We start from the raw sequence: 9,824 nt of genomic DNA, 5'->3' as shown, positions 1-9,824 counted from the left end.
CGTTACACACGGAACTATGTCACCTAACTCACTTCGGATGTCTATGTACAGGATAACTATATATCTGGGCAGAGCAGCCACGTACTGTTGACCCACTTCGGATGGGATAACTAACTCTGGTCAGAGCAGCCCTCGGGCTGTTGACCCAGGAAGTCGGAGAGCGCGGACCCAGGCGACGAGCAGGATTCTTCCATCCACCGAACAGCCTCGAACCTCGCTCGACGCTTGCCTTATATCCGCTATCCCCTGCTGCCTCCGCTCCTCCCTCGGCCCATCCGGCCAATTCCAGTTCCCTTGCACCTGTTCGCCCATCCTGTCACGTGGTTAACCCGAGCCGGGGTGACTTGTCCTCACGTGCCCCTATACCTCACCCCGGCCCGTCACGTGCATGGTACTGTACCGCGCTAGTTATCTCCACAACACACACAGCGCAAAGCGCCATAGTGATCTGTATAACGTAACTACAAATATATCAGCACTGGTTCTATATCTGCTGATGTTTAAGACCATATTCTTTACATTCACCGGGAATATTTTGTTTTCCCGTAAAAAAATGATGTTATATAAGATGGTGATATTTTAACATGTATGTTTATTTTTCTCTCTACCTCTCTTTTTGAAAGTGCTCTACAATCTATGCTATAAATACGCTGTTTCCTGGCCTGCAGGGAGCACCTTTAGGGAAATCATTATGCAAACAGTATCTGTGAATGCGAAGCTAGCTACCGGTTCAGTGTTTTGTTCAATGGAGGCTTGAAGCCACCCCATCATGCATGCTTATATATGCCTCGGAAGTAAAATGCAGTATATATTTTATTTTACTAGCTTAAGTTGTTTTTATTTACATAAGGATTCAGAGCATTTCTAAGGGAGGTTATGATAATGTAATAAGTAATGCACAACTGAATAAGGAGCACGTTTAACGTTGGCCTTGGGACACTTTCACAGGCTCCAGAGATACACCAAGACGAAGTGAAAGCCAAGGTACTGAACCCGTATTTGTAATTCAACCTCGACACCGTCCAGTGCTTTAGCTTCAGTTTCCAGAAATATTTCAGCCTTGCCGTCATAACTTAAACTATCATTGGGTCTGTCTACACGGCACCAGTACCGCCCATTAAATGATAGCCTGTATACATTCGTGTGGCATGCTTTGATTTAAATTACAAGAACTAACATCCAACAAGTTCGGCCTGCCCCCTACCACAGGCGTTATCAAATGCCCTTAATTGGCAGAATTTTTGTTAATTGTTACATGATAAATTGTTTAAAGTTTATTTAAATTTAGTTTAGTTTAATCGAGCGAGAACTCAAGAGAGACCAGAAAGAGTCATTTTAAATACTCTGCCAGTAGGTGGCGATTATTGATATATGCAGTGTCGTGCAGGTTTAGTAATTTGTGGGTCATTTTCAAATGTGGTAAATTTGGACCCTGGTAACCATCACAAAATGGCCTGTTCTTGCGAACGACATCAGGGGATCATTCACGTCCGCTGTGAAGCAGAGGGCATGGAGTATTAGTATTATTTTTATTATTGTTCCGGCAGTGATAATCAGGGCGGCCCTTGGAGTCGAACCGTGAACCTCTGCAACAGCTGCGAACGCGCCTCAGATGGGATGCCAGGTGACCGGCCACATCACATTGCGTGTGTCTCCCTCGTCAATTAAATTGTATGACGCGGTTGCCCGTGTCAATTCGTGATTGCGAAGGGCTGGGTGAACATTCTACATTCCTGCTCTGCGACGCCGTCTCGGCAAAGGTGAAGCATACCTTAAAAATCACACGACTTTCATTGCATTTTGTGAGAAACCTGTCAATCGCGTGCGCCTTGCGTGATTATGTATTGGGGTACTTTACAGGGCTGTGCTTGGGAGCTCACGGATATAGCCTCCTCCCCGCTGCAGTGTTTGATGTGCAGCCTGCGAAGGAGCGGTGTCCTCCGAGAAGGCAGCTCATATGCCGGCCATCTGCTTTTCTTGCGTAGTCATAATAGGTGCTCTTGAAAGCTTTATTGTAGGTGCACAATTATATTTAACTGTCGTATGAGAAAAGTTACAACAGTCGCATATATGCAAAGGTTATCCAACTTGGGATCAGGAGAATGATAATCGGTATTATTTGGATACAACTATATAGTTTACAGTCAGAAAATCATCGTGTTCCGTGAATAACTGCAAACAAGCATGCACGCATAAAGATAAATTCATGAGTTTTTCCATGCAATTATTATTTTTTCAATTAGAAAGTGGAAACCAAAGTAGGAACACCTCGCTGATTATGAACATCACCAGTGATTACAACATCTGTTGAAGTTTCGAGTTTAGATATTGCACGCTTGTCTGCAAAGATTAACCGAGCATATTTGCACTGTTTATTTTGTTTACATCACTGCATTATGCGGTGTTTTTCACGTACATTTTTTTACAATTTCACCGAAATCAACGGGGATCTACTGGGGTTACTGAAAACATCCTTGTTTACATTGCGTGCACACACACACACCTTAATGATGTTTTCGTTATTCTCAAAGTCTGCCCCAGAAAGAGAGGGAGGAGGCGTGTTTACTTGAAGAGTCAATGTCACGGAGCATTGCACATTCACATCACTGGAACTGATTCATTATTCCAAAGAAATCCCCTGGGTTTATCGAAAAACAAACGACACTTTTATTTTTGTTCATGCTGACAAACTATCCTCGAGTCTGCTACCAGATATCTTGATGGGTCACTTGAAAACCACACAAGGCTCCTCCTCAATCAGTTGGTGGGAGTAAATATATTATTCCTTGAGCCTGCCCATATAAATATGCGAGAAGAGCTCGGAACAAAAGGGAATGACGTCACGGCGTTGCAATTCAGGGGCCATCGGTTCAACCTCCCGATGCGGCCGCTGAAACCCCGTGACCTCCGTCCCCCCAGCAGTATAAACGGGTAGGGCAAAGTGTGGGTTACTTCCACCCATGGGCGGACACCTTCATGAATACATTTTCAGTAGCTTGCAATTAAGATTTAAAGAAGTAAGTAAACTAATTAATGCACCCACGATTCCTAATGCGAGGGACAAAGAGAACACTTAACACCTCCCCCCCCCCCTAAAAAAAAAAATTGAAGTCAAACTCCGCCAATGCACCCACAACTTCCGAAGGCGTCTAGCCAGAGACTAAAATGCCCCTCCAGAGTCTCGAGGGGTCTCTCTAGAGCTCCCTCTCTTGCGGGAGGCCCTTCCACCAGCTGTGGCGTGAGTGACGCGTTGTAAGAAGTGGGTGGGGGCTGCACCTTTTCCTGTAACAAAAACACTTAATTTGTCCAGACAACAGCGGACGTGCCTAGGCTTGTTTAGGCTAGACGCCTGGCAGGGATGCTATACATTATATTTACAACTATGCTGGTTTAGAGAGAGAGAGAGCGCGCTGATGTGCGCTAGATGCGTTTGTGCACTAATGTGCGTCTTGCCTTTTTTTTGCCTTCCCCTTTCCTTCACCTTCATGCTCGCGCACACACTGCCTCGCCGCGTTTGCAGACGCCACGAGGGAATGGCAGCTTTCCCAAAAGCCTGCCAACGCCTGTCCCGCAAAACCCGAACCCCAGCAACCAACAATGCCTCCCTCTCACTGGCGCATTAATCCAATGAGTAATAATCGTCCTGTGCAGAGATTCGTCAATATGAATGTTTGCGTGAGATTGCGAAAGTAAAATATGTGTTGTACACCCTCCTCCACCTGACACAGCACGTTCATCAAGTTATTAGCCAGTATAATGTATAACTGCAGCAGCAGCGCCGTTGTGTGTTGGAGAGCGATTCACACAAATGTAACAATTGGTTACGGATGTTTGGCTAGTTACATCCAGCATCATGAGGCAGTTGCTAGAATTGGGTATTATGTGATCTGAGCCAAAAAGGAATACATATAATCGGAATATTAGTCATGAAAGGCTGCGTGTTGAATATATTATTAGAGTGATGAGGGCGTTATGGTTGCTGTGATGAGGGTTATGGTTTCGGAACTAAAATTATTCAGATACATGAAACAAATGAGAAACAGAGTTCTGAATGGAGATATTGCATGATCAGTTACTACAGGGTTCATATGCAATCTAATAATCTTAACTAACTCATTTGAGTTAGATGATCTGACCAATCGTGCGTATGATTGGGTACAATCAAATGGGATATGGGTCGCATGCTAATTTTCTGAGTGGGGATATTTTCGGTTTGCTTGATTAACTGGGAATGCATTCAAAAAAAATGAGAGAGTAGCTGTATACAGTCACCTTACTCAGTCATATCGTTGCGAGATAAAATCACAACCTGGGTATGTCACCGTGTGGGTACAACATTGCGGAAAGTCGACGTTGATTTTCCTATGGAGCGGATGGGTGGACGCCACCATAGAAACATGGAATTTCCACCATTGTTCAGGATTTACCAAGGGAGATGGAGTAACCACCACTCATTCATTTTAATGTGGGGAAGCAGACTGAATATGTTGAGACTGACGGCAGATTTTAATTATGTATCCGAAACAAGTATCCAACTGTTGCCGTAGCCAAAGGGTTGGGCACAGTTTCAAATCCAGCATCTATTTAAAATAGAATATAAGATTCAGATTTGGTGTTTTATAGTTGATTTAATTGTTTACATTTCTACCCAGCAGGGTATCATATATGTAGGTCTCATTCAGCGACTACGTCACCAGAAAATTACAGCTGTAGCTCTAAACTATTGCTGGTTTCAATTTGTTTTTATAAATATCTAAAACGGTAAAAAAACATGTTGGTGCAGCCCTGCAATTACTTTCTTATGCCACTGCTGGTGGAAGAGCCTCCAGCAGATGGAGCTCTAGAAAGCCCCTTAACAAGCTAATTGGCCTACTCTTCCACCAGACATTGGAAGAGGTTGAAGTATGCACACTTTACCCCACCACGCACGACCCTGCATGACTAAATTAATGAATTTACACTGGTGTTTCCATTACCTATGAACTTAAATGTATTAATTGGTATTTAACTGATAAACTGCTGAATAACATAATACTTATCTGAGTGGAGATGCGTCTGGTCAAACCCTTTGTGGCACTCATGCAGGTCCACTTAACATTAATTACAGTTAAAAGGCTCGTTTCTAATTGGGGTTAAATGTACAGCAATTGTCGTCACCTGGATTTAATTAGCCGCATCTTTTGTTGGACGTAATCTCAATAAATCAAGAAAGCGCGGTCTGCAAAACTGGAACAAAGCGTTGTCGCACGCGTTCATAATGAATGGAGGAATTAATTATGTATGTGGAATTTGTTGTAAAATGCTCGGTGCACGTACAATACGTGGCCGGGATATGGACCGGTTTCACAAGCAGCACGGCTCCATCTGCGTGACTGTGAGGTCCAATCCCACCCCGGCTGCACTCAGCCTTCTTAGCTCTCCAGGGTTCGTAAAACGAACACCACCTGACGAGACTCCACCATCCGGTGGAAATTTTGCTTTGATTTAAATTTGCTGCTTCATTGCTGTCACTTTGTTTATATCTGTTTTGCTTTCGTCATATTGGTAACCCTTGACACATCCTGAAAATGAGACTCATCTTGGTCTCTTGAGCTCTGTCTTGGTATAAAAAAAAACATTTTGAAGACTGGTCTCTGCATTTGGAATGTGCAATGTCTAACACTGGCTCAGAAGCAGCCAGTGGAGATGGGCACTATCCGATTGCGTAGGCAATGGCTTTTCTTTCATTATAAATTCAGCAGAAAGATGCTGCCAAAAATAAATTGGCAATGGTAAGTGGCCCAGAACAAGAACAACAAAATTCGTTGTTTTGATGTATTCGCGAACAATAGCACACGTATAAACACTATAGAGCCATGGTAAGATTAAACATTATGAAATTAGAACACGGTTTCTTGCATTACTTGTGGTCCTGTTTTAACAGTGATCGTATTGCCAACTATTAAAAAATATCATTTGCTTTTAAATGGAGACATTTGCCCGTGTGCAACGCTCGACTACAGGAGGACAAGGACGCATGACTTGAAAATTAGGATGTGTAAAGACTAAGCACAAAGCACCCATAAATAACAAAATCTAAAAAAAAATGTATGCCTGTATTGGAATTACCCAAAGATGAAAGGAGGCTTAATACATTTCTTATATTGTATTGGTGTGTTGACTAACGTCCCATTAACTAAACATAGTTGCTGCCCTTTGTAAAACCGCCAAACGTTTAGTCCATGTTCGACAGTATTTTAACAGCGTGGTTAACAGCATGTAGTCCAGAATTTCTGGGCAAATCAATAAGCTCGTGACATCGCAAGCAACAATTAAGTCTGTGTCAACACACAAGTGCTTCACAAACAGCCAACCAAATAAAAGGCTCCAGATAAACTGGTTGTTGAAAGTTTTTATCCCCTACTCTTATCAGGCCGGGCTCTGCTCTGCAAAGGAGAGTTACGTCTGTGGGTGAAAAGCTCGGCCCGATAAGAGAATGTCATTTCCTGAAAGGAATGAGATAGGGCATCAAAATCGCTGCACTGGGAGTGATTACCTTGCTACCCGCAGGCCCAAGTAAAATGTCAATCTGGCTCGAGTGATTGGCTGCTTTACTGCTGCACTGTGCTTCCCCACCAGAGGAGGATCGGAAGATACTTGCTGTAGCCTGAGCTGTTGTTGACGGCCAGTTGCTGTGTACAGCCAGGCACGCCGGGTTGCTTTTGGCTCCAGCAGGTGCAATGCTTAATATTTTACTCCCTTTTCTATTTGAGAAAAAAAATAAACTTCTGATACGTGGAAGAGCAACAAGCCTGCCATTAATCTAACTCTATTTTAGTTTCTCCTTGGGTGATTTTAGATTACGCACTCTCTCTTATTGTGCTGCATTTGGTGTGTGAACAGGAGCGCATAATTATGAATGCTCGGTGGCACGTCTCTGCATATGCACTAATAATATGCCCATGCTAACAATGGGCTCATAGATTATATTTTCTGAGGCGTGACGACCTTGAATGGACAGCACCACGCTTGGCAGACTTTATTGCCTCGTTGCTTATGTTTGCAAACTGCACCGAGCTCCTGTTTCCTCCTGGGTTTAGCTCTCATTTTAAGCCCAGACAAATTTCATACACCAGTCCGCCTCTGTTGTGAATGGTGGGCTTGTAGCAGCACAGATTAAAACAAAACACAATGATGAAGCAAATAAAACTATACAAATGAAAAAAACAAGAAGAAGAAGCAAAAAAAAGATTGGAAAAATAAGACACGAACAGAACAAAAATTGATTCTCACATCGAGCAGAGTCCCCTGATTGATCAAAATTCGTGATCTTGCTCGAAAAGCACAGAGTGAACTCCAGCAGTGGAATTTGGGTCACTCGTACCACGTGGCACTGCACTGTCACTCCACCACTGCTATGCGCTACACGTCACGGTGGAACTATTCGTCGCCCCCTTGAATGCAATGTCTCTCCTTTGTGGAATCAGAGGAATTGATCTAATCCAAAAATCATCCTGGCACGTGCACATTGCACTTCTCGTTACCCGTACATCTCTGGCCACGCTACGTGGAGTTGAACGGATCCATGATATTTGATTGTTTCTGTCTCATTGAGTGGTGTGTGTGTCCCATTAACCAATGAGAAACATCGGCATTTAATTTAAGGTTTACCATTTTTGTTTCGTTTCAAATGATTCCACGCTGAATTTGTAATTTCACTGTGTTCTTGATCAGTCAGTGGTCTTCTTGCAGTAAGTCAACAGTAAAATAAATGTAAAGATAAATTTGACCAAATAAATGTATTTTGATCCTGACTACAGAAAAAATGACCACAATGAAATGCTGATGGGTTTTTTTCATATACACAAAGGCTGTGTGTTATTTACACAATGTCTGTGTATTATTTTAAACTTGTGTTTTTCCAATATGCACTGTGATTATGTTATGATGGATTTTCCCATAATTTGCATACTTTATTTTCTCTGGTTATTTAGTTTACTTGTTATAAGTGATTTTAGTCTTACTCTGATTTATCATGAGCCCAACTGCAATAAGTGGCTGGGATATTGCTCGGTTTCCGAAGCAGCACGACTCCATGTGCATGACTGTGAGGTCCAATCTTTGAAACGTTTCTCTATCATACCCTCTTGACCATTTTCATAAGTTGCCATGATTATAGTATAATGACATCTAAGATGGTCAATACTTTCTCAATGTATGTGTATTCCTTTATTTCTCCAACCCAATGTGTTGTAAATCACAATTATTTGTTATATTTTTTAATTTACATTTTACGCTATATTTTACCTTGAATGCTGCAAGTCTTAAAGAGACATGCATAGCGATGTCGGGAATATCACATTACAGAAGATGACAAACGCTCAAAAAACATGAGCACCAGGATTTCCATGGGGAGAGTGACATTCAGCAAGGGAAGAACGCTGCTGCTGACAAGATAAATGAGCAGATGGTTGAAGAAGAGACCCGTGAAGACCCTAGTATGAGTGCCATGTTGTATTCGGTAGAAACTTGGGACTCGGAGAAAGCAAGACATTATGAAGCCTAAAAGTTTTGAGACGTGAATATGGTGTCGATTTCCGAGCAACAGTTGGACGGAATAAAATAGCAACGAGGACCATTGCATGTTAAGTGACGAAAAAGTTCTTGAGTAGGTTTAGCAGGAGAGGAGGCTGAATCAGAAGGGCAGAGAATTTGATTCGGTCAAATTGTTGTGAGACATCATCTTGTAGTACTGTCCTTGGGTGCGTTTATCGTGATCAATATCGTAGTGCACTGCAATTGTAGTGTTGCTGTGGTGGTTGGTTGAGGCAGCGGTTGTGATTGTACTTTAACTGTGTTATCGTTATTGTAGTGAACTAAATTCAGAGAATGAAACACTTGCAACAAGAGAGATGAGATTTGAGTAAATGAAATCCTACAATTAATTTAGTGCAAAATACGTTAAACATTTTGTACAATTATTTGTATTGTTATAATTGATGAAATTCACAAATTAATGGATATTAGAATTCTTTATTTCAGTTCCAGATAGCCTTGTGTGCTCAGAAATGAAAGCATAATTTCAGTGGGACGATGAGAATGGGGCAATAGTTGTTTTCATCAATGCGTGTGTTCTAATAATAACGATGACAAATTATTTAAAATATATATTATAATAAGAAAAAACGTCAAAAGAGCAAACCACTGGTAATGCCCAATGCGGCCTCAAATGAATCAAAATACCTTTAAATGGAACACATGAGGCGTCTTCTTTTCAATTTTAAGCCAATGTTCCATAAAGCCATATAAAACGTGACATTAAAATCCCTAGTGCAGGCAACAATTACGGAACCCTGCATAGGCCGTCGTCCCAATGTTAAAGCTGTGCTTCATGCTCTATTAAGGAAGAATGTAAAGAAATGGAAAATGTCCTTTCATATGCATGCTTATTTGATAGTCAAACGGTTTACAATGCTCATTGGAAATCCTGAATTAAATGATCATAAATGGCGGGTTAGTAGATGATATGTAAAGGGACATATGAACACAACTAGGGTATTTATATATTTTTGTTAGAGGCTCTTATGATTAGTGGATTAGGAATGCACATTATTGCAGTTTGTTATGGATTAGTTTTCAGCTTACGGATCAGCACATCAATTTCAAGTATAATTTCTGATTCAGATTTGCATTTGTTAATCATCGTTCCATTCATCAGTCATCATCATCAGCACCATCATCATCGGCATCACTGGCTGGTGCCGATTCCATATTCCAGGTCTTCTCTGCAGTTTTTCAGTAGCACAAATATGGCTTGTGCATTGGCTCAGATCATAGCCATGCTC

At 41.8% G+C, this 9,824-nt stretch overlaps 1 long non-coding RNA gene across 1 annotated transcript; it reads left to right on the top strand.

Moving 5' to 3' along the window:
- Positions 1-678: 678 nt before the first annotated feature.
- Positions 679-7,753, top strand: LOC142924640 (uncharacterized). Its single transcript, XR_012941750.1, has 3 exons — positions 679-984; positions 1,548-1,760; positions 3,521-7,753. It is a non-coding gene; the product is annotated as an uncharacterized LOC142924640 (long non-coding RNA).
- Positions 7,754-9,824: the final 2,071 nt, after the last annotated feature.

The sequence above is a fragment of the Petromyzon marinus genome, chromosome 15 (assembly GCF_048934315.1).
Source record: "Petromyzon marinus isolate PM22_M1 ecotype Great Lakes invasive population chromosome 15, UKy_Petmar_22M1.pri1.0, whole genome shotgun sequence".
Classification (NCBI taxonomy): domain Eukaryota; kingdom Metazoa; phylum Chordata; class Hyperoartia; order Petromyzontiformes; family Petromyzontidae; genus Petromyzon; species Petromyzon marinus.
Note: the sequence above shows the minus strand (reverse complement) of the source record. Positions and strands in the feature narration are given on the sequence as shown.